Source organism: Myotis daubentonii, chromosome 6, assembly GCF_963259705.1.
Source record: "Myotis daubentonii chromosome 6, mMyoDau2.1, whole genome shotgun sequence".
Lineage (NCBI taxonomy): Eukaryota > Metazoa > Chordata > Mammalia > Chiroptera > Vespertilionidae > Myotis > Myotis daubentonii.
The window spans coordinates 48,012,085-48,035,812 of NC_081845.1; the positions used below are offsets into that span (position 1 = coordinate 48,012,085).

Here is a 23,728-nt window from a genome sequence, read left to right on the forward strand (position 1 = left end):
TATTGTCTGCAAACAATGATAGTTTTGTCTCTTCCTTAACAATATTTATACATTTTTCTATCTCTTTCTCACTGACTGAGACATGAAATACAACTGTATAGTCATTTCTTCCCTATGCATGGATAGCTAAAGATCAAGTTCAGACAAAAATAATTATGCTTCAATTACTTTGATATTTCCAGCTAATCTTTCTTTTTCTGAATCATCCAGATAATAATTGCCATTCTTTTCTTTATTTTTATGTAAATATAGTTATCAGAGAGAATACTGTCCTTCAATAATATTTTTCCACATATGGTTAGGCCATGACCAGAGGAGAATCATTAAGGTTAACAAAAGGCAGAGGTGGTGATTATAAATGTGTTTATATGTTAAATGTGATTGCTATTTGCCCAGCTGGTGTGGCTCAGTTGTTGAGCGTCAACCTATGAACCAGGAGGTCATGATTCAATTCCTGGTCAAGGCATATGCACAGGTTGTGGGCTTGATTCTCAGTTTGGGGCATATAGGAGGCAAGGGGTCAATGATTCTCTCTCATCACTGATGTTTCTATCTCTCTCCCCCTCTCCCTTCCTCTCTGAAATTAATAAAAATATATTTTTTAAAAATGTGATTGTTTCGTGTCCTGAATACAGTTTCAAAAAAGCATAGAACAGGAAAATTTAGAGGCAGAGATGCTTTAACAAATGTGCTCTTATGAGGGAGAAAACGGATGGTCAGGGCAGTTAAAAGATGCACCTCTCAAGTGCATTCCAGGGCCAGGTAAGTGGCAGTCACTAGGTTCAGGACTTTTTCTCCCGCCTCACCCTGCCAATACCTCTGCAGGGTTTCCATTATTTTACTGTGCATAAGTATGACTTTAGAAAAAAAGCCACATGAAAAATCATTTATCTTAATTTTCAATTTAAATATAGATTACAAATCAGATATTCCACTAAGCACAATAGGGAGAAACTAAAGTGATGAAGAATCCTTCACCCTGGTTTTCCTGTCTTGAGAACACTGAGAATATAATACATCAAATATTTATTTTACATCAGACACTTTGGTGGCTGATTCATGCTATACATTAACCCTGTCCTCAAGAAGTTTGCAGATTATTTACTAAGTGAGGAAGATACTGGTATATGAACGGCATTTACAAAGTTGTGTTTTGCCAGATTGATCAGGGAAGTGAAAACTGAAGAGACAAAAGGCATACATTAGGAGGCATACTGGCCAAGTATGGGAAGAAGCAGAAAGACTAGGCCATTAATGGTGAGGGAGTAAGCAATGAGTGGCAGGCAAAAAAAAACCCCACAAAAACAAACAAACAAACAAACAAACAAAAAAACCACTTCAGTTCAAAATCTGAGAATTCTGGTGGATCTATTTACCTTCCTTTCCCACTCTCCCACCAAATATTTTATATATTTAACAAAAACAAACAGAATGATAAATTTCAAGTACAGAGAAACTGCTGTGACATCAACTCCAATAAACCTGACCCCATTCCAGTGTCTCTGAATGTCACAACCAAGCCAAAACCAGGGGATTGTTGATTCCCCAGTTTTATATTGCTCCTTGGGCTTTAGCTCCCACATTGCATAGTTCAAATTCCAATAATACTATTTAGTACTTGAAGCATATTGAGTGTTTGTAGTCCCAGGAACATGCCATGATTTCACAGCGCTGTGCCTTTTCACTTATGGAATACCAGCTGCTAGGCAGTGCTCTATTTAGACCACATGACTACACTAGTGAGTTGATGGATAAATAAATGAATTTATTGTGGTCCTTCTTGGTTGGAATTTTTCAGAGTCGTAAATAGTATGTTTTGTTCTTCTAAATGGACCTTAAAGATAGATGGACTATTTAAACAAGTCTGTATTGGCACCATGTTAAACACTTGAATAACAAGGCCAAATCATTTATATCTCTGCCTAACAAAATAGCATACAATATTCAGAGCAAATTAGAAATTAAAAATATTTTTTAAGATCATAGTACATAGTATGCTGTATTAGTTATTGGTACCTAGCAGGCATGTGATAGAAACCTGATAAACATTTGAAACTAAGAAGAAAAGAAAGCAGAAAAATAAGAAAGCAAGCAAGCAAGAAAGAATAGGAAAGAGAGAGGTAGTTTGGATTTAAAAGTCAAAGGTATGATCTTCTCACATGTTTTTAATGCAAGAAACCCTTATATAGATCATATTTTAGAAAAAAAATGTAAAGAAACTATATCATGTAAAGAAAATATATTATCCATTCCATTAGGCTTACACAGACCTATTGATTGCTTGCTGCATGTTTGGATTATGTTAGGTGATAGAGGCATCACAAAGAACAAGATCTGTCTCTTGTGGCTTTACTTCTGTCAGTGAAGACAGATAACAGGAAAATTTTTCAAATGGTGTAAGCAATATGAAGATGACAAAACAGGATATTGTGATTGAAAGAGCTAGACAGGGCTTTTGGCTACTTTAAATAAGGTGATTGAGACAACCTTTGTGAGGAGATAATGCTTGGGTTGAGATGTGGATAAATGAAGAAGAAATGGAATGAATGAAAATAAAGGTATAAAATGAAGACAAGTTAATAGGGACTTAGAGGCATATTCACAAATTGATGGGAAGCTAATGGAGAGAAGGTAGTAAGCGTGAACATGACTGTTGTTAAAGGCGTGGGCCACACTATAAACATGCCCTGAGGATTGTGAAGTTCCCCTCATGTTTTATGATTGCGATTCACATAATTGGCACTAGTTGAATTCCATCACCTTGGTTTCCATCAATGACATATATAATTGAGTAGTGCTCAATTCAGTTAAACAAGCATTTCCTCTCTTGAAATCTGTCAGCAATGACTTTTTTTATTTGACACCAAAGCAATGGCAAGAAAATAAAAAACAAACAAGTGAGATTACATCAAACTATAAAGCTTCTTTACAACAAAAGAAACTCATAACAAAATAAAAAGACAGCCTATTGAATGGGAGAAAATCATATATCTAATAAGGGGTTAATATCGAAAATATATAAAGAACTAAAACAACTAGATAACAATAAAACAAAACAATTTGATTTAAAATGGGCAGAGGATCTAAATGGACTTTTTTTCTCTCCCAAAGATATATAAATGTACAGGTACATTAATTAATTAATTTATTTATTTTAAAATATATTTGTATTGATTTCAGAGAGGAAGAAAGAGTGAGAGAGAGAGATAGAAACATCAATGATGAGAGAGAATCATCAGTCGGCTACCTCCTGTGCATCCCTACTGGGGATTGAGCCCACAACTTAAGCATGTGCCCTAACCGGGAAATTGAACTGTGACCTCCTGATTCATAGGTTGATGCTCAACCATTGAGTCACATTGTCTGGGGCCAACAGGTACATTTAAATAGATCTCTAGTTGCTGATGGGGAACATCTTAGACCAGCGGTTCTCAACCTGTGGGTCGTGACCCCTTTTGGGGGTCGAACGACCCTTTCACAAGGGTCACCTAAGACCATCGGAAAACACATATATAATTACATATTGTTTTTGTGATTAATCACTATGCTTTAATTATGTTCAATTTGTAACAATGAAAATACATCCTGCATATCAGATATTTACATTACGATTCATAACAGTAGCAAAATTACAGTTATGAAGTAGCAACGAAAATAATGTTATGGTTGGGGGTCACCACAACATGAGGAGCTGTATTTAAGGGTCGTGGCATTAGGAAGGTTAAGAACCACTGTCTTAGACATATTCCCCCTCCCCCAGCTATTGCCCTGGAAGAAAGCTGCTTCTCTAGAAATGCCAAATCGCTACTGAATTCTTTAAACAGCTTTTGACCATGACAGATCCATTTTAAAGTGTTACCTAATATGTCCTTTATAGTCTTTAAAATTTTTCTTTTATTTATAAATGTATATTATATAACTTTGCATATATATAATTTATAAAGTTATAAGAAAACTTTATCATTTAGGCACACGTGGCAAAGAGGAAGAATGAAAATATGGTTTGCGGTTTGCCTTATTAGGCAGACATTCTGCTGACAGAAGCCTGAGACATTGTTAGATTTCTAATATTAGTCACATCTTAGATTCCAAGATAGCAGTGAATTTGCTTGACCCAGATATGATGGGGATCCTCTCTGATGAATATTTGCAATCATTTTTGCATCTTTCCTCTGAAAATTTTACTCCTCTTCTGATTTGATTTCATAACTGAAAATTAAATGGAAAACTATACCTTTTAAAATTTCTATGATTATACTAGTACATGCTGCAATTTGTTAATCTGATGTGTCCATTGCCATTTTACACACCCTACTTATAGTCCATTGACTTTTGGGAAAATTAATGAAGCATTGCTCTCAGTTCAAGGCAGCGCATACCTATGGCGAGGATGGAGGTCTCAGGTGCATGTGTTGGAGTGTCTGTATTAGACCCTAATTAGCTCTCCTGTCTGAAACTATTAAACTACTCTGCAAGCCTTGGCTGGGTAGCTCAGTTGGTTAGAGAGTGGTCCCCATATGCCCAGGTTGCTGGCTAGATCTCCGGTCCCGGCACATACAAGAGCAACCAATGGGTGCATAAATAAGTGGAAAAATAAATCAAAGTTTCTCTCTCAAAATAAGTAAATAAATAAATATATTTACAGGAAAACAAACAAACAAACAAACAAACTACTGTCCCATTCATCTCACCTGTCATTGGAGTAATTCTTTTAAGAACCTGTATCTCTGCTATCTATATTCTTAATTCAGCATAAGTGGCTAATGAAAACATGATATAGTTTGCAAATTTCTCTGGAAAGAGGATTCAAAGATTCTTTTGTCAACATTTAATAATTGATTATTTTCACACTAAGACTAATGGTTGAGCATTTGCAGAGTTTTATTCAGATAGAGATAATGGTAAGTTGAGTGGTTAATCTTTAAAGTATGAGTTTGTTGTCTCTATTCCCCTTTCTTCAAGTGTTTGCTGTTTCCTACCTTCTTCCATATCAAAGTCATTAAATATCATTAATACTATCAGTTTTCTCTTCTAAACTAGGGCAAGGCCAAGTATGCTTTTCCCTGGAAGAAAATATAAATTTTTAAAAAATTCATTTGCATTAATGGATTCATATTCATTTGTTTATTTGTTCCTTCATTACTTCGTTTATTTATTGGATTCTTAAACCTTCTTCCTCTCTAATCAAAGCTTGAAAGACAATCTAGTACCATTAAAAAGCCTGTGGGTTAGGTCCCAGAGACCTGGATGCAAATCCTAGCTTTATAACTAATTGTGTGCGCCAGAAAATTTAGCTTTCTTAGACTTAGCTTCCTCATCTAAAAATTGAATGAATTAAATCAATAGCTACTTATCTTAATTAGTTCATAGACCTCTTGTAGAATTTCATAACTATAAACTCACTCTCCAGAAATGAAAAAAAAAAATCTTCATATTCACAAACATACAATTTTGCACTGATTTACTGGAACTCATGGAATCCTAAAACCTGTGCTTAAGCAGTGGTTCTCAACCTTCTGGCCCTTTAAATACAGTTCCTCATGTTGTGACCCAACCATAAAATTATTTTCGTTGCTACTTCATAACTGTAATGTTGCTACTGTTATGAATCATAATGTAAATATCTGATATGCAGGATGGTCTTAGGCACATACAAGACCCCTGTGAAAGGGTCGTTCAACCGCCAAGGGGTTGAGACCCACAGGTTGAGAACTGCTGGCTTAAGCGATTTATAGGCTCCTGGTTATGAACCACTGAACTAGATGGTCTCTACCTTTAGAGCTACATAAACCTTGCTACATAAAGTGTAGTTCACAGAGTAACAGTTCACCTCTGAGTTTGTTAGGTATCCCAGATCCTGGCCCAAATCTATTGATTAAGAAACATCCGTTTTAACAATATCTTCAGATGACTCATACAAATATTAAAGTTTGAGAACACAGCGATCATGTAAAAGCACAAAGGAAGATAATGATAATTATTCCTTCCTTTTTCTCCACGATGTCCCCAAATACAGACAAACCACAGCAGGGGTTTTTAATTTGGAACTTAGGTCCAGGAGCCATCCAATGAAACAAAAACCTTAAGATTCTGCATTTTGTTTTAATCAAAGAAGAAGCACTTATTTATATTATGTGTAATGTTTATGTTAAAGATAATCTTGATTAAATACACACATTTGGGGGAGCTATCACCACTAATGGTCCCACTCACAAAGTGGGAAGAGAAAAACCAAAATGTTAGTTTGGCTATGTAATTCTAATGACAGTCGTTTATGTGAATCACTTAGCATTTATGCCTAATAACCATACAGGACAATAATGATTATGCAATCTACGGATAGACTCACTGCATCTGATTACCACTGATGTAGGTTTTCTTTCATTATAGTTGCAAATCTCAGAGATGCCTTTAGTCTTCAGAATTTGTTATACTTATGGCAGGAAAATCTGCTCAGAACCTTTCCAAATTAGGGCAAATATTAGTTTAAAAGGGTACTTTGAAGATCAAAACTAGTTTATTATATTAAGCTACTTAGTATTTATATAGAATCTCCTTTTTAAAGTGTAAATGTATTTTTGTTTGTTTTTAATATATTTTATTGATTTTTTACAGAGAGGAAGGGAGAGGGACAGAGAATTAGAAACATTGATGAGAGAGAAACATAGATCAGCTGCCTCCTGCACACCCCCTACTGAGGATGTGCCCACAACCAAGGTACATGCCCTTGACCAGAATCGAACCTGGAACCCTTCAGTCCGCAGGCCGTCACTCTATCCACTGAGCCAAATGGGTTAGTGCTGAAGTGTAAATGTTTTTATTCAAAACATATAAAGGATTTAAAACCATATGATTCATTTGTAGGGGTTAGACTTGCATTTTCATACTATATCTGCCTCAAATTAAGGTAGCTTTTGAGTTTATCCTGGATAGATGCCACATTAGTCTGCAAATCTGTGAATTCCCATATTTGCAGACTTCTTAAAATAGAAGGAACTAAATGTATTAGAAGAATGTGAGATGTATAGATTAAGGGATAAAAGAAAACCAAATAAGATAAAGAGGAATAGGTTAAGGGTGGCAAAGGAGGTAGAGATAGAAATGAACAGAGTATGAATCTTCATGAATAAATTCACAGTGACATTTACTGAGCCAAGAAAAGAAATGAGAGGAAATAAGATGTTTTTAAAATATTCATGCACCTTTTGTCATACCAATAGTAGTCACTCAATAATGCTTCACAATGAAATTAAATCAGTATCTCTCCTTTCTCCCCACTCCCTCCCTCTTTTTCTCCCTCCCTCTCTTTTGTTTTGTGGTAGTAGAAAGGGTATTCTAGAAAGGGTATAATATATTAGAGAAGATGGCTGAATCATTTTATTTCCAATAAAGATTTCTTATGTTTAGTAACTCTATGACCTCATGTGAGTTAATTGAGTTGATGGTTATTCATCCCTCTCTGGTAAGAGCTTTTAGAAAACAGATTTGCCTATGCCCTCTTATTTAAGTCATTGCTTATCTCCTCTTATCTAAGTACTTTTAGTTTTCTAATGCATTTATCACAGCTTTGTGAATAATGGGCAGGTGCTGCCCAAATAAATCTTTATTATAAATTTAAAAGCTGAAAAAGCAAAAAAAAAAGTAAGGTTAATTTCTCTTTCTTTACCCTGGGTGAAGCATTTTGCACTCATTAAACAAGGACTCTTGCCTGTGTTCAAGGCAAGGGCAAGGTTGGTGTCCAGATAGGCAAGATGGAAAGGGTGTAGGTGATGGTTTCCTAATCACAGAGCTAAATTGCCACTATGAGTAGGAAGTATCGGAAAAGAACCATTCTTTTCTGTAGCATCTCAAATTGATTCATGCCCGTTTATTTATTTGCTAATCTAGAGCATTTATCTTGCTCTTTTAGATGCTAGCTGTTTGTTGAATAAAGACAATTATTCAAGCAAATGGTGTAAAAACATGCACTGTTCTTTTTTTCTATGTGATTTATACTTACAAACCATTTAGGTATCCATTCATTGTTTTGTTTTTTTTCTTTTGCTCTGCAGATTTGATTTCATATTTATATACCATTTCCTAGGTAAAGCAGGGACTGTCCTAGTGGGTAATACGGTTTTAGAGTGCCTAAGCATAATGCCACATACAATTATCTTTACGTGATGACACACTCCTTTTAACAAGTTTAACGATGATGTATATCTACCTCTTCCCAAGTAGATGCAGAGATTGTCTCTGCTCCTGGGCCTGCTTCATGCTGAGGGCTGAAGTGCTCCAGGATGGAGCCAAAGGACAAGAGGAATCCACAATGATGAAAAATAAAATAGGAATAAGAAGAGAATACTGGAGAAACCAAGATGGCAGCATAGGTAAACACCGGAGATTGCTGCCTCGCACAACCACTTCAAAAAGACAACTAAAAGACGGAATGGACATCATCAAGAACCACAGGAAGGCTGGCTGAGTGGAAATTCTACAACTAGAAGGAAAGAGAAAGGCATACCGAGACTCAGAGGAGGTGCGGTGCGGAAGTACAATACTAAGGTGCAGAGGTGCATGCGGAGTGGGCTGGAGGCTGAGGGTGGGGGGGTTGTCTTTTTCAATTGGGAGGGAGTCTCAGGCTCTGAGCTCCAGCTCCGGGCAAGTCTCTGGGGACCCAGACTCAAAAGGGAGAAGCGGGACTGTCTGGCATCAGTTGGAACTAGAGGGCAGCTTTCTCAGTAAGGTGCTTGCAGCAATTGCTGGGACACTGAAAAGTAGAGCTTCTGAAAGCACGACTGAGAGCATCCATAACTGCTCACTCCACCAGCCCTGTTGATCCCCTGGGACCCGCCCCGCCCAGCCTTGCACGCAGGCATTTGCTGGATAGCCTCAGGCAGAGGCTAGATTAGCACCTCCTTAGAGATCAGGACAGAAGTTCTCCCACTGCAGACACAGCTGATTCTCACAGCCAATTGGCCTGGAGGTCAAATCCCCCTCCCCTCAGTGTTACCTACAACAATCAAGGCTTAACTACAACAAGACTGTGCACAAAGACCACAAGGGGGTGCACCAAGAAAGCATAAAAAATGCGGAGACAAAGAAACAGGACACAAATGACAGAAATGGAGGAAAGCAAACTGCTGGATATAGAGTTCAAAACCACACTTTTGTTTCAAGAACTGTCTAGAAGCCACCGATAAATTTAGTAAGGCCCTCGAAAAGACTGGTGAGACCGCCGATAAATGTAGTGAGATCCTCAAGAAATCTAGTGAGACCCTCGATGTTGTGATAAAGGACCAACTAGAAATTAAGCATACACTGACTAAAATAAAGAATATTATACAGACTCCCAACAGCAGACCAGAGGATCGCAAGAATCAAGTCAAAGATTTGAAATACGAAGAAGCAAAAAACACCCAACCAGAAAAGCAAAATGAAAAAAGAATCCAAAAATACGAAGATAGCGTAAGGAGCCTCTGGGACAGCTTCAAGCGTACCAACATCCAAATTATAGGGGTGCCAGAAGAAGAGAGAGAGCAAGATATTGAAAACCTATTTGAAGAAATAATGACAGAAAACTTCCCATACCTGGTGAAAGAAATAGACTTCCAAGTCCAGAAAGTGCAGAGAACCCCAAACAAAATGAATCCAAAGAGGACCACACCAAGACACATCATAATTAAAATGCCATGAGCAAAAGACAAAGAGAGACTCTTAAAAGCAGCAAGAGAAAGACAGTCAGTTACCTACAAGGGAGTACCCATATGACTGTCAGCTGATTTCTCAACAGAAACTTTGCAGGCCAGAAGGAAGTGGCAAGAAATATTCAAAGTGATGAATGCCAAGAACCTACAACCAAGATTACTTTATCCAGCAAAGCTATCATTCAGAATTGAAGGTCAGATAAAGAGCTTCACAGATAAGAAAAAGCTAAAGGAGTTCATCACCACCAAGCCAGTATTATATGAAATGCTGAAAGGTATCCTTTAAGAAGAGGAAGAAGAAGAAAAAGGTAAAGATACAAATTATGAATGACAAATACACATCTATCAACAAATGTATCTAAAAATCAAGGGAATACATAATCTGATGAACAGAGTGAACTGGTGATTACAATAGAATCAGGGGCATAGAAAGGGAATGGACTGACTATTCTTGGGGGGGAGAGGGGTGTGGGGGATGCGGGAAGAGACTGGACAAAAATCGCGCACCTATGAATGAGGACAGTGGGTGGGGAGTAAGGGCAGAGGGTGGGGTGGGAACTGGGTGGAGGGGAGTTGTGGGGGGGGGGGGAAGGAACAAATGTAATAATCTGAACAATAAAGATGTAATTAAAAAAATAAAATAAAATTTAGATTAAAAAAAAAAGAAGAAAAGAATACTGGAAAAATACTACAAAGGAAGGGCAGATCTACCCTGCTCAGCTAGCTCTGTATTGGATTCATCTTTCCTGTCCTCGTTTGTCCCATGGTTTCCCCTCTCAAGGTGGAAGTCTTTGCGTTTGTCTTTATAGCAAATTTAGGAATTGACATTTTCTGAAGTTAGAATATTTAAATCAGTTAGATATGCATATGTGAGTGTATCTCTATCTGTTGGTGTATATATTTATGGATGTGTTATACATAAATATGTTTATAAGTGTATGTATGTGTCCTACATTTGAATGTGAGTATATTTGTATGTGTACTTAGATATTCATCAGTTTGTGTTTGTATGTACATAAGTATGTATGTATGTATATGGGTATTTGAATGTGCATATGTGTTTATATTTTGGTATATCAGAAAGACAAATTTGAGATAAAAGCTCATCTGCATAATTTTGGGGTTGGAAATAAACTTTCTAATTTATTCTGGGCTGTATATATTCTGGTCTATGTCAATACGCTTGTGTACTTCAGGAGAATAATTTTAGGATGAAGGCAAATTGACCTTGGACAGTTTCCAAGGATTTGGTCAATTTCCAGGCTAGGTAATTAATTGTGACTTGTATGTTTTCTGGACCCTGCCATTTCAATTTAATGAGGATTCATTTTCTCTTATAAGCAATTTTTTTTCTATCTATGGATTGCTTTCCCCCATTGTAGGTGGTTCTTTCTCACCAGCAAGAAAAATGCCTCTATTCAATAGAAGAAGTTCACTAACTACTTAGCAGCTTTAATTAGAAATCAAGAAGTTCTTAGTAAGCCTTAGAGATGAAGTACAATTACTTTTCTTCCATAAAATTCAACCCAATATATTCAAAACCTTAGAGCAATGCTGAGCAATGGTTATGAAACTACTGATAATAAATGGGCTCCAATATCTTTCATACTTTTACCAGCAGAGTTGTTTGCTTTTAAACTCATTTTCTGTTTATCTGCATAAGGTATAATTAATTATACATTGCAGAGAGCTGAAAATCACATGTACTTTTTCTTAATAGGTTGGATTGTTTTCTGGTTAGCAGCATATAAACTTCCTTCTGGGAATCACAAAATTGTTGTACTGAGTTGAACTGGGTGCAAATATGACCTGAAGTTTTCGTGCCACTGCTGTAATAATATGTACTGTTCATCTACTCCTCAGGTTGCCATTAGGTATGAAAGCACATATCTCAGTGGGATGCTGTTATCTCTAAGATTACACAGCCTGCACACACACAGGGCCTGGCTTACATCAGGAACCTGAAACATTGTGAGAATGCATGAACATGGAAATAATAATGAAGTGACTCCCAGTATTCATACCTGATTAAGAACAGCTAGTTCTGAATGGAGGAAACAAATTTTACTGTCCACTTTTATGTATAGAAAATTATAGTAAATTCCCCCCAATAATTTATTTTAACATTGAAATTTCTAACCTATATTGTTCTCAGATTCTTTTTCACTAGGTAGCAATGAGAGTACCTTGTAATAAGAATTAATGTACTTCAGGCTTATTCAGATTTTTTTATTTTTATAAATAGGGGAGAGCACAAATGCAGTTCCCCACTACCACAAATTATGCAGTTGCGTTTCCCACATTTGAGGAAATCGCAGGGGTCAGCACATCCAGAGTGCAGTGGATAAGCCTCACCCTGGGGAACCACCTTCGTGATCATGGTATCTCCCCTGCCGGGTAAGTATTATTCAGATTTTTAATAAGCAATATTTAACCACATTTGAGTATATCTTTCTTCCTTCCTTCCAACCCTCCCTCCCTCCTTTCTCCCAAACATCCTCTTACCTTTCTTTCTAGTTGTTCCTTACTTTGCTACAAATTTAAATGTATTATGAAAAAAAAATAATTTGCTGGCCAAATAGGATAGGAGACACAAAATTAAGTAAGAGCATTCATAAATTAAATCGTATAATTTAAAAATATATACCACAGCCTCTTAACCATTATGAGGGACAAAAATTTGACTCTGAACCTCTTAGCAACCACTGAAAGGGGGAATTACATAATCAATAAGATCAGTAATAAAATCAGTATGACTCCTCTGAAAACAAAGTGTGAGAAATATTTCTTCTGTAGATCATTTTAAAAGGACCTGCATAATGTTATGAGCTGAATTTTTCATAGTATCTTTATTGCATTCAACACTATATTCCATAGGGTTCAATATAGACTGAAAATGAGGTGAGAACAAGGTATTCCTGGTGTATAGGTCTCAATTTTAGAGTAAAGGCAAGCTTGGAAATTGGAACGCCATAGGCCAAGTTTGGTCACAGCTCTGTTGCACTTGTCTTATTTTTATTTATTTAGTTTGCATGCCTGGGGATCAGTGCTTCTCCAACTAATTGCAGTGAAGCACTAGTTTTATTTTTAAATGTTCTATTCTTCATGAATCAATAGTTTTCTAAAATGCAATTACAAATAAATTAGACAACAAGAAATGAAAAAGACACTAATATAAGCCCACATTTTTTATTATTAGATTTAAGAGACATAAATTACTTTCAGCTTCCTATAAAATTTTCTAAATCTTCCTCTCAGTTTCTACTTCTTTCACAGTCCTGTAAGAAACACTTTGCAAACAAACCTGGGCCTGCAAAACTGATGTGAGTAGCACCCTTGTCTCGATGATACAAGTTACTGTGGTACAAATACTAGTATTCAGTAGTATCATCTAAGGATACACCATCTGTTAAAAAAAGCAGTGTGCAGTTGGTGAGGACAGATTATCTTTTAACAGTCCAAGTTGCTGCACTGTATTATATTCTTGGGGGACAACTACTCTAATTCTTTCTGGAGGTTAGCTGTCTCTGTATATTTCTAATCTTGGCTCCAGCACACTATCTCTCCAACAAGCCTTGTAACCCCTCTGAATTACCATACTCTTATCTACTTATCAATCTAAAAAGTGTATTCCAGTAACAGGCTTACTGGAAGATCAAATGAAATAATGTTACAAAACATATAAAAGTAAAGTACATTTCAATGATTCCTCATAAGTTATACACAGCACAGAAATGATTATTTCTCTTATTTTTAATTTCTTGTCATTTGAACATTTGTATATATCTTATTAAACATGCAACTTGGCTTTTGCAAATAGCATTCCGAAGTGTTGATGTACATTATTTCACTTGATCTTCTCTGTACTGGTATAATACACAAGCTTATTTGTACCACATTATGACCTTACAGCATCACATTGGTTTGATATATTTATATGTTTCCACCGCTGCATTCCTCTGAAACTGGTTATTTATTAATCTTCATACTCCTAGTGTCTAGTTCCCCAACCAATGCATGGAAGACATTCAATAAATATTTGTAGAGGTGAACTGAAGGTAACAATGTTCATTAACGTTGAACTTACCATGAGATATTTTAGAAAATTATGTCCCATGAGGAATAAATGAATGGAAGATGTGTAAAATATTTGCTTAGTTATAGGCATGTAAATATTCAAATTCTAATGCCCCTTACTAGTTTTGTGACATCTTGAAGCATTTATTTATTTATTTATTTCGTATTTTTTTTTTTACATTTTTTATTGATTAAGTTATTACATATGTGTCCTTATCCCCACATTACCCCCTCCCCCCTCCCCCCCCCCCCTCACTCATGCCCTCACCCCGCTGTTGTCTGTGTCCATTGGTTAGGTCTATATGCTTGCATATAAGTCCTTTGGTTGATCTCTCCTCTTTACCCTCACCCTCCCCTACCTTCCCTCTGAGGTCTGACTGTCTGATTGAAGCATTTAAAAGTACTTTATATTTATAGTAAAACCTATACATTTTATATAACTTATAAACTTTTAGAAATTGAGAGGTGGGTCACAAAATTAAATGCATAGCTTTATTTAAACATCAAAATCTAGGAGTCACATACCTATATTATCTATGGACTTCTACCCCTAGATTAGAAATTTCAAAGCCTCTGACTTTTCTCCTTTATTAAAGAGGTAGACTCAAGATAAGCATACTTCCCTTTACCTTTAGCCCTTATGCACAGATGTTCTTACTTCATTTCTCTGTCAGATTGGGTTTTTTCCCCTCTGATGTTCAAATGACTGTTGCTTGTGCATGGCTGTCTTTGCAGTTTTGGTCACTACTGTGCGCCGATCATTATTACTGTTATAACCAATACTGCCAACCCTGTCTGTGCACTTCTCCCCACCCTTTCCCCCCTCTAATTTTCAGTTTCTCCTGCCTTCTATTGCTTACTCATGTTCCAAAAACAAAACCATAAGCAACAAGCCTATGGAGGAAGGTTTCTTTTTAAACCAAGCCCCTCGTATCAAAATACAAAAGAATTACTCTGATTGATATTAAATTGTATTGAAAACAAAGTGGCCTGAAAAGCACATACTATTCTACACTGGGGTAGAAATGGGAGGAAAGAATGAGCCCTTCTAAGCAGGCGGGGAGACAGTTGGGAAAAGGTTCTGTGGCTGTTTAAAGGATAGTGGCCAGTTTGCACAACAAAGGAAGAGATGAAGATATTACTTTGCCGGGGTTCTTGTTCCAGCATCGAGAAGGGTTCAGCAATCTGGAGAAGGGCTGTGTGTAACTTAAATAAGAGTCCAGAGATGAAGCATAATTTTGAAAGGCATTTGGGGGTCAGAGGAGCCTAGCTAAAGAAACTAAGTTCTCCTTGTCTCAGGACCCCTTGCTATTTATTAACACAAATTGTTCTAAGGCGAGGTGGAAATATACACTTCAAAGGGTAGGGTTAGGTACAGAATCCATTGTCAGATTGGAAGAATTTGCCTATGGCTGTTCAGGTGTTTGGCCAGGAGGAGGCAATAACATGTAGATTAAGATGCCCTGAGCTGTCTGGCAGCAAACAATCATTCCTTTTCAAGTTTGGGGAAATGCCTTTAGCCATTCCCAACAGGCGATCACGTTCCATCAACCTTTCAATGAAACTCTTGCAATTATGACATGCTGGAATTGACTTCCAGCATTACTTAAAAATAATGTAAAGGGAAGAGGGGACAAAGCAGCAAGTTACAAACTGATAAAGACAAATATTTACCTAAGTTAACAATTTTCAACTCTGTGCTCCAAGAAGCACACTGTTGTGCTGCAAGAATAAAACGTGATATCTGGGTATTTAGTCAGGGGCACTGACCTCTTTTCCCTTGGGTTGTCAAATAAAAAGAAATGATGACAGCCAATACAAAAGCAGTTCAGTGTGAATGAATCAAAATTATACCTTTTGTTTGTCAGATCGGCAAAAAATACAATATATTTTTTGGTGTGCCACAGAATTTTAGTAATTAGTTTATGTGTGCCATGAGTTGAAAAAGTTTGAAAATCGCTGACTATGTCCTAATAGAGCTCCATGGTAGCACTGCACTATTTTTTATAGAAGAAAAGCATAGATCTGTGATTAGACATAACTGGGTTAATATTCCCATCTGACAATGTACTAGCTGAGACACCAACGTAAAATACCTTTAACTCTATTTCCCATTATGTAAAAATTTTGCATGATTGTTGTGAATGTGAAATTAGATAATATGCAGAAGTCCCTAAAACACTGACTGCCACTATAAATTCTCAGTCATTAAATGTACTTTCTTCATAATTATTAATTTGAAAAGACATAAGCATTGCATTTTGTAATAATGAAATGAGTGTGTTTTCCAATCATATATATATGGCAAGTGACATTCACTCTTCTGTGCCAACTAGGAGAATTTTTAACTCTTCAGAATAATATATAACAATGCAGGAAGAGCATATAATGAGCACGAAGAGCTAATATGAATCATGCTTTCCATGGCAAAATTAAGCAAAAACATGGGAAATCGTAATGTAAATATCTGATACGCAGGATGTATTTTCATGGTTACAAATTTAACATAATTAAAGCGTAGTGATTAATCACAAAAACAATATGTAATTACATATGTATTTTCCGATGGTCTTAGGCGACCCCTGTGAAAGGGTCATTTGACCCCCAAAGGGGTCGCAAACCACAGGTTCTCTGTACTACAATAACACAAAACAGACATTTCTGATACCCTGTGGTTTAGGCTAAAATTTCAACTTCCTGACATAAAAATTCTCAATTCTTTGTTATGCCTTACACTATAACTTACACGGTCAGGAGTAACTAATTAATAGCCTAGGGGAACACTTTAAATACAATATATTTGCTTTAAAAGTTTCCTTCTTGGTTTTGTTCTTCTTGAAAATTCATCAATCTTAGCTCTCACATGTTTAAAGCATCCCATCATTAGGAAATAGCAAGGATGAACCTATATCATCCTACATAATAAAAAGGTAATATGCAAATTGACCCTAACAGCAGAGATACTAGGAATCACTGGTCACTATGACACACACTGACCACCAGGGGGCAGACACTCAATGCAGGAGCCGCCTCCGGTGGTCAGTGTGCTCCCACAGGGGGAGCTCTGCTCAGCCACAAGCCAGGCTGACGGCTGCCAGTACAGCGGTGGTGGTGGAAGCCTCTCCCGCCTCCTTAGCAGCGCTAAGGATGTCCGACTGCAGCTAGGCCTGCTCCCCACTGGCAAGTGGACATCCCCCGAGGGCTCCTGGATTGCCAGAGGGATGTCTGACTCCCAGCTTAGGCCCAATTCCCCGGGGAGTGGGCCTAAGCCAGCAGGTGGTCATTCCCTGAGGGGTCCCAGACTGAGAGAGGGCACAGGCCGGGCTGAGGGACCCTCCCGAGTGCACAAATTTTTGTGTACCAGGCCTCTAGTACCATAGATAAGGAGCCTACAAAAACAAACATTTATTGAAGTTCTTTGTTTTTGTTGGAAAACAATTTCCCAGGGGTCTCTCACATTTCTGCATATTTTATTAAAAAAGCACTGCCTACTTTTGTTCTGAACTATTTTTAAAAAGATATTTGTAAAGCAAACAGTGTTAGAAGATAGAAACAACATCTCCTTCCAGAGCAAAGGGAAGCAAGCTAACCATTCATTTAAAAAGTTTGGCTTGGTATTTCTTAAATTCAGTCCCTTTCTTATGTTTAGATATGATCTGGTCTGCTCTGTGTTGCCTTATGGAAATTGGGGACCAGTGCTAAAATCAGATACTCTTCCTGCTGCTGTTGCTGTGTATAATAAATTTCCCTTCATCTCTGATCCAGATGTCTAAAGTCTTCTACCAGCATGCATGAATCTGTGGCAGGCTTTCCTGTCAGCTTAAAAGCAGAGTAACACCTCAGACCCTGCGGAGGTTTTGATAATGTTGCTGATGAAGAGGGGATGCTGACAGAGACATGGCTCTCTTTCTGGAAAAGAGAGAATGAGGGACAACAGGTAATTTAATGGAATCTGAGGGAAGTCTATGGGAATCAGTAGAAATTATATAGTCAATTGGGCAATAAATAAATGAGTTTCCATGGTTTTGCTTGGTAATGAAGGGAGACTGAGGAGGTTGCTGCCAGCTAAGTAACAAGAAATATATAAAATACAAATGCCAAAATGCTGTTTTGTTGCTAATTCCCTCCTAAGTAGAAGGACCTCCTTGCCAGTCCAATAGCCAGACTCTGATCTTCAGTACTACTCATGACTTAGTACTAAGATTTGTACTGGGTAAGCCGAAGGCTGCTCTCCCAGCAGTTAGGGAGATGCGCACATAAATTGAGAGTGAAAAGGGGAACTCCATGACCATAAACAGGTGAATCATTAAGTTTGACTGGTTCACATGTGAAAAGACGAGGTATGGAGCATATTTTTTGTTCAGGAATAATGGTAAATAATAGGTTATCTTATGGCTAAACCTCTCCTTCATTCTATCATGTTAGTAAAATCTCTGATTTTTTAGTAGTGAATTCTGACTACTATAAGGATGCATTGGATGTCTTAGGAAAATTTTCCTGAGACAGAAATCTTCCTGTGGGAAACTATAGATGAGCCATTGGCTACCATCTGAGCTCTTACTGCCTTGGATCGAGTTTAGAATTCTGATGGAGCTGACTGACTAAATAATGAGATAGAGACCTGAAGAAATCTAGATAAATTCTTAAGGTCATCACCACTGTGCAAGAAAACTCCCCCAACCCTGATACTGAAACCATCAGGAACTTAAAAGATGTTATGTAGAGAACAGGATAGCAAATGTGCAAAATTAAGGTGAATGCCTTAAAGAAGGTCACCACTGTGTGAGCCAAAATTGATTCAGTCAAAGGTCACACATCCCATGGTACTAGCAAAAAAGACAAGAGGCTATGTTTTTGAGTCCAGGTATTCCGAAGGCTGACATAGGTACTATCAGCCAGGGGGCCCTTGCTTCCCCCCTGCAAAGTATTGGGTGGGCCAAAATTACTGAAAAGTTCATTTGGTTATTCCATGAGCCATTGCCACATTACTGGAAACTGAACATATGAAGCCTCTCTCTTTCCTTGCTCTCCAATCCCTCTCTGCCTCCTTACCTTGATCTACAGGGTATCCTCCAAAAATATATACAGACTTTGAATGATTATAAAGTCATTGCTTATTAATATTAGTTAATTTTCAAAATTTAAAAGAATCTACAAAAATTTTTTTATTTCATTGCTTATTTTCAAACTGATGACCATTCTGGTCCAGGCACTGCTGATAGTGTGAAATAATGGAATCACAACCATCAAGAATCATTTCGTTCAGTATTTGTATGCCCTCAATTCAACAATTGTGACCAGTTTTGTACTGTAAACTTTATCTTTTGTGTATCCCCATTAAAAAAAAGTCTAGTGGCACTTTAGGATAAATCTTCTTTGTTCATAGCTTAGTCTCGCTTCACCCATTATTTCAAATCAGTTAAACTAGAAAAGGAGTAAAAATTAAGTTAGTTATCAGCTATTAAAGTGTGCATACATTTTTGGGGGACACCTTATATAATTTAAAGAGAAGCACAATTATAGGCCAATGTATCCCTATCTCCAACAGGGATCAAAGGACATGTGCACCACCTAAGTAGGCTGGAGAATTTCAGGGAGGCAAAGAAATCAAACTTGTACTGATATGTTTAATGTGGATGCCCAAGTTATTCTCTTACCTAGATTTATGGAACTCAGCTTCAACTAGTAGGGGTTAAGTTAGAATTCACAGTGGGAAAGGCAAGTTAACAAGATCTCGTATGGAAAACTTTAGGCCAATTGAATGTACTATTTTTGTTGTTTCTACATCTAATTGTGTGGTAGGAATTAATGTGTTACATGCTTACATTTCATCACCCATTAAGTGCCTGAGAAGATTATCACCATTGGGAAAGGCCACATACAGGGAAACACTAATGGAACATGTAAATCACTTTCTACTCATCTCCCTGTTTCTCCCCACATGGTCCAACAGAAACAGTATAAAATCCTGGGAGGAAAAAAGGAAACCACACCCCCAATTACAGACTTGAAGACAGCATAGGAGGCAAGAGATGCAGTGTTTTAATACAACAGCCCAGTATGAGCAGTGAAAAATACTGAGGACTTGAAGCTAAGAATGGATTGTCACCAACAGCTCATGTAACTGAATCTATTACCAGACTAAACATTTCATTTACTATCTAGGATGGTGTCAATACCTTCTTTTCTATCCTACTGGCTTCTGAGGACAAATACCAACTCACATTCTATGGCCACCAATAGACATTTGTAGTGACTCCCAAATTTACTACAGATTATCTCCAGGAGTAGCTAACTTCCTCTGCCATTTGCCAACAGTCAGGTAGGCAGTATGTGTGCCTCTACCCTCTACTGTACAAAGCTTTAACTGTATCATGATATCCTGTTGATGACAAAGTCAAAAGCTAATGTTAGCAATGCCTTGACTGTGGTGTTATCATGTTTCCACCAGCTAGGGTGGCTGATAATCCCAGACAAGTCAGGGCTTTGCTTGTCAAATACATTTTATTGGGACTAAATGGGCAGATTTGCAATATTCAATCCCTCTGGTAGTCAAAGAAAAACTGTGGTCTGTTCAACTCCAACCAACAAAATAGATATCCCACGCCTCACAGGAATATTTGGGTACTAAAGAAAATATGTGCCTTACTTGGACATTTCTTCTTATACCTTCATTTCAGCTAATCCAAAAATTGGCATCCTTTAACTGACACCCAAATCAATGCACACAATTTGCAGCTCTCCAGTAAGCTGTAGTATGCTCTCTACATCTGGGGCCCTACATCCCTAAAAGATCTGTGAGATATAAGTTTCTGTGACTAAACTCTGGAAAGGGGAGAGAGCCTTCACCCTTTGGGGTTTTGGATGGATCACCTCCCTAGCACAGGGGGTACACCCCTACCATGTACACATCTTTTGAAAAGTAGCTATTAGCTTGCTACTGAGCTCTTTTTAAAATTGAACTCCTTACCCATGAAGGTTTTATGACTCTCTGACCTACCATCTTCTTTTGGGGATGGGTCAACTCAGACTCAATGACTAACAATGTGAGAAAGGGTCCTACAGACACACTTACTAAATGGAAATGCTATACTCAAGCTGTCAGCTTGCCTGGCTCCAATGGCATCTCAGTTTTACATGAAAAAAAATGGCTCTCCCAAACTGTTGCAAGTGTCCTAAATTTAACTCTCTGCTGAATCTGCCATCCCTACAGACAGCTCTGACCATGATTTGATCTATATTCCCTTTAATCTAAGCAAGCAATGTATCAGAAACAGCAGGGGATGTCTCCAGTTTCTTCATTTCCCATGTGAAATACTTATCAACACCTCTGCCTGTCTTTCCCAGACCCATTTCTGTAACCATTGCTTAGCCAATCAGTGGGACAGACAAACGCCACCAGGTTGTTGATGTGGACAAATAAGACAAGTTAGATTGACTGCCCTCACGCAGCCCTTGGAGAACAGGAACTAGAATCAGTGATTCATGCTTAAGTCAGAGGTCTTAAATAATAAATCAATTATTCAAGACCCTTCCTAGGTCTTATAAATCAGCAAGGATTGGCTCTTGAAATAGTTGTCTCCTCCAGGTCAAGGCAATGACGCCATCATTATCATTAACAGCCCCATGTCCCTTTGCATCATATAGTCACACCTACCCAATAAATATCTATCAGCATCAATGGAATACAGAGAGTTAAAATTGCCTGTTTAAATTGAAATATATTTTGTTAAAGCAGTTTATGAACTTTTAATTCTTAACTTTTAATACTACAAAATGTTGTTTGCTGCTTCCATTTACTCCCTCTTCTGTATTTCATTTGAATGAACCTTAAAGGTTTAGGTTCCTTAAAAGACAAAATTGATATTTCAAACTTATGTTAAAATGTAAAATTAGTTAAATTTCCTTCAAAAAATGACCCTATGAGCTACAACAACTGAATAACCACTCATTAGTGTGAGAAATCCTATATCAATTCATAATAAGTTCTTACATTGTAAAAAACAATATTTTCTCAAAGTTAAAATAATATGGAAATCAATGTAAACATATGCTGTTTTAAAGGGGGTTATTTCTGTGCCAACACTGTCATGGCATACCGCCATCCATTTTGGCAAGGCATATTAAGAGTAAGTTGTAGTCTTTTTTTCCTCTGGACACCTTGTCCAGTAATATAGTAGATGCCCTAGATTAATGCCAGCTGGTATCCCATCACTCCTTTCTGTTTGTTCTTATCTGTCTCTCTAGTTATACTGTAAGCTGCTTGAGGTCAGAACCTGCATTATACTCATCCTGGTGTCTGTAGTCATCACTTCAGATCTTGCCAGTAGGAGGCCCTCAATAAGTGGAAGCTAAATTAGATCCCAAAGAAATTAGGTTATGGTAGCCTTTCAGTTAAGTCTGCATCTTAACTAATTAAAAGAAGGTCATTTCTTGCCCTAGCTGGTTTGGATCAGTGGAAAGAGACTCTGCCTCGTCCACGGACTGAGAAGTCCTGAGTTTGATTCTGGTCAAGGGCATAACTACTAGTTGAGTGGAGCAGTTGGTCTTAGATGATTGCAGGCTCAACTCCCCCTGGTCGCGGTGCCTGGAGAAGGGCACAACTAGTAGATGTGTCTCTGGACGCTTCTCTCGGGTGGACGAGGATTAACAACAATAAAAAAAGAAGGTCATTTCCTAAGATAACCATCCCCTCTGCTTTTGAAGCAGCCACACAGCCCCCTACCTTCATCAACACAGACACACCACACTTAAACAATGTAGTGTTCTTCCATATAGATGCAAATCCATATTACATGTTACTCTTAGATGGGATGACACTGATGAGCCATATCACCAAGAATACATTTGCAAGTTTATTTTTTTACCCATTTATGATTATGGTTCCCCATTGATTTAGTCATTCACTTTCACTGATCTTTCTGGCCATCAGTGACAAGAAAGCTAAAAATGCCAAAATTTGTAATTGCAGACTTGGAAATTTGTGAAACAAATGTATCTTCCCTGACCACCTGATGTATTCACAGACTACAGTGACAAAGAAAAAACCCAAACACACGATTCACAAACATTCTTTTTGGTGACAAAAAGATTAAATATGCATAGAGATTTTATAGAAAGACATACAGCATGGAGTTAGGAGACCTGGATTCTAGTTCTGTTTCTATTAACTACTTAAGAACCTAAGTTATTATTAAAATAATGAAAATGCAATGCCCTCTACATCCTCTAATTGATGTCTACATTCTGTGATTTATTCCATTAAGAATACAAAGCATTTCATTTGCAGCTAAAGAAATATGATTTTCACACCATGTCATGTAAAATCAAAGAATCTAAATTTGCTTCTTTTTCTGTAGGAATTTTAATTGTACATGAGATTTGATCTTATAAGGGTGACAGCATTGTTGTAAAACTTTGGTGGAATCATTATGCTGGTTTTGAAATACTCATTTTGCTTATCTGCTCTTTGAGAATGTTTTTTGTGATAGTCCTTCCACTATATAATAACAATAGAAAATAAAGCCATCTGTAAACACTTATGTAATAATATGATACCTACAAGTACAATTTGCAGATTATTTTGAATTCATAAAATTTGAAGCATTTGTAATATACAAACTTTTCTAAATGTATAAATAAAAATGCAAAAATATCAATAAAAATTGAATAATACATCAACACAGGTAAATAGGAAAATATAAGAGATATATACTAAGCTATGAAAATATTAGTGATCGCTCCACTGAATCATCTTGCCATCATAAGATAATAAATTACCTAATATTGTAATTTTGGTTGTGTGTGTATGTTTTGTTTTTCCCCTTCTTCTAAGATTTTATTTTTAAATTTGTCTAGAATTGTATTTACGTCAATTAGTTTACATAAAATAGTTTGCCTATAATCCCTAGGGTTTAATGAAGAAAATGAGTGCATCACTTTATTTTTAAAATTGTGTTTTTATT

General features: G+C 37.1%; 1 protein-coding gene and 1 non-coding gene across 4 annotated transcripts in view; both read right to left on the bottom strand.

Moving 5' to 3' along the window:
- FUT9 (fucosyltransferase 9) overlaps positions 1-23,728 on the bottom strand; it is a 171,551-nt gene that overhangs the window by 143,539 nt on the left and 4,284 nt on the right. The gene's annotated exons all lie outside the window — the stretch shown is intronic.
- Positions 11,929-12,091, bottom strand: LOC132237825 (U1 spliceosomal RNA). Its single transcript, XR_009453651.1, has one exon. It is a non-coding gene; the product is annotated as a U1 spliceosomal RNA (small nuclear RNA).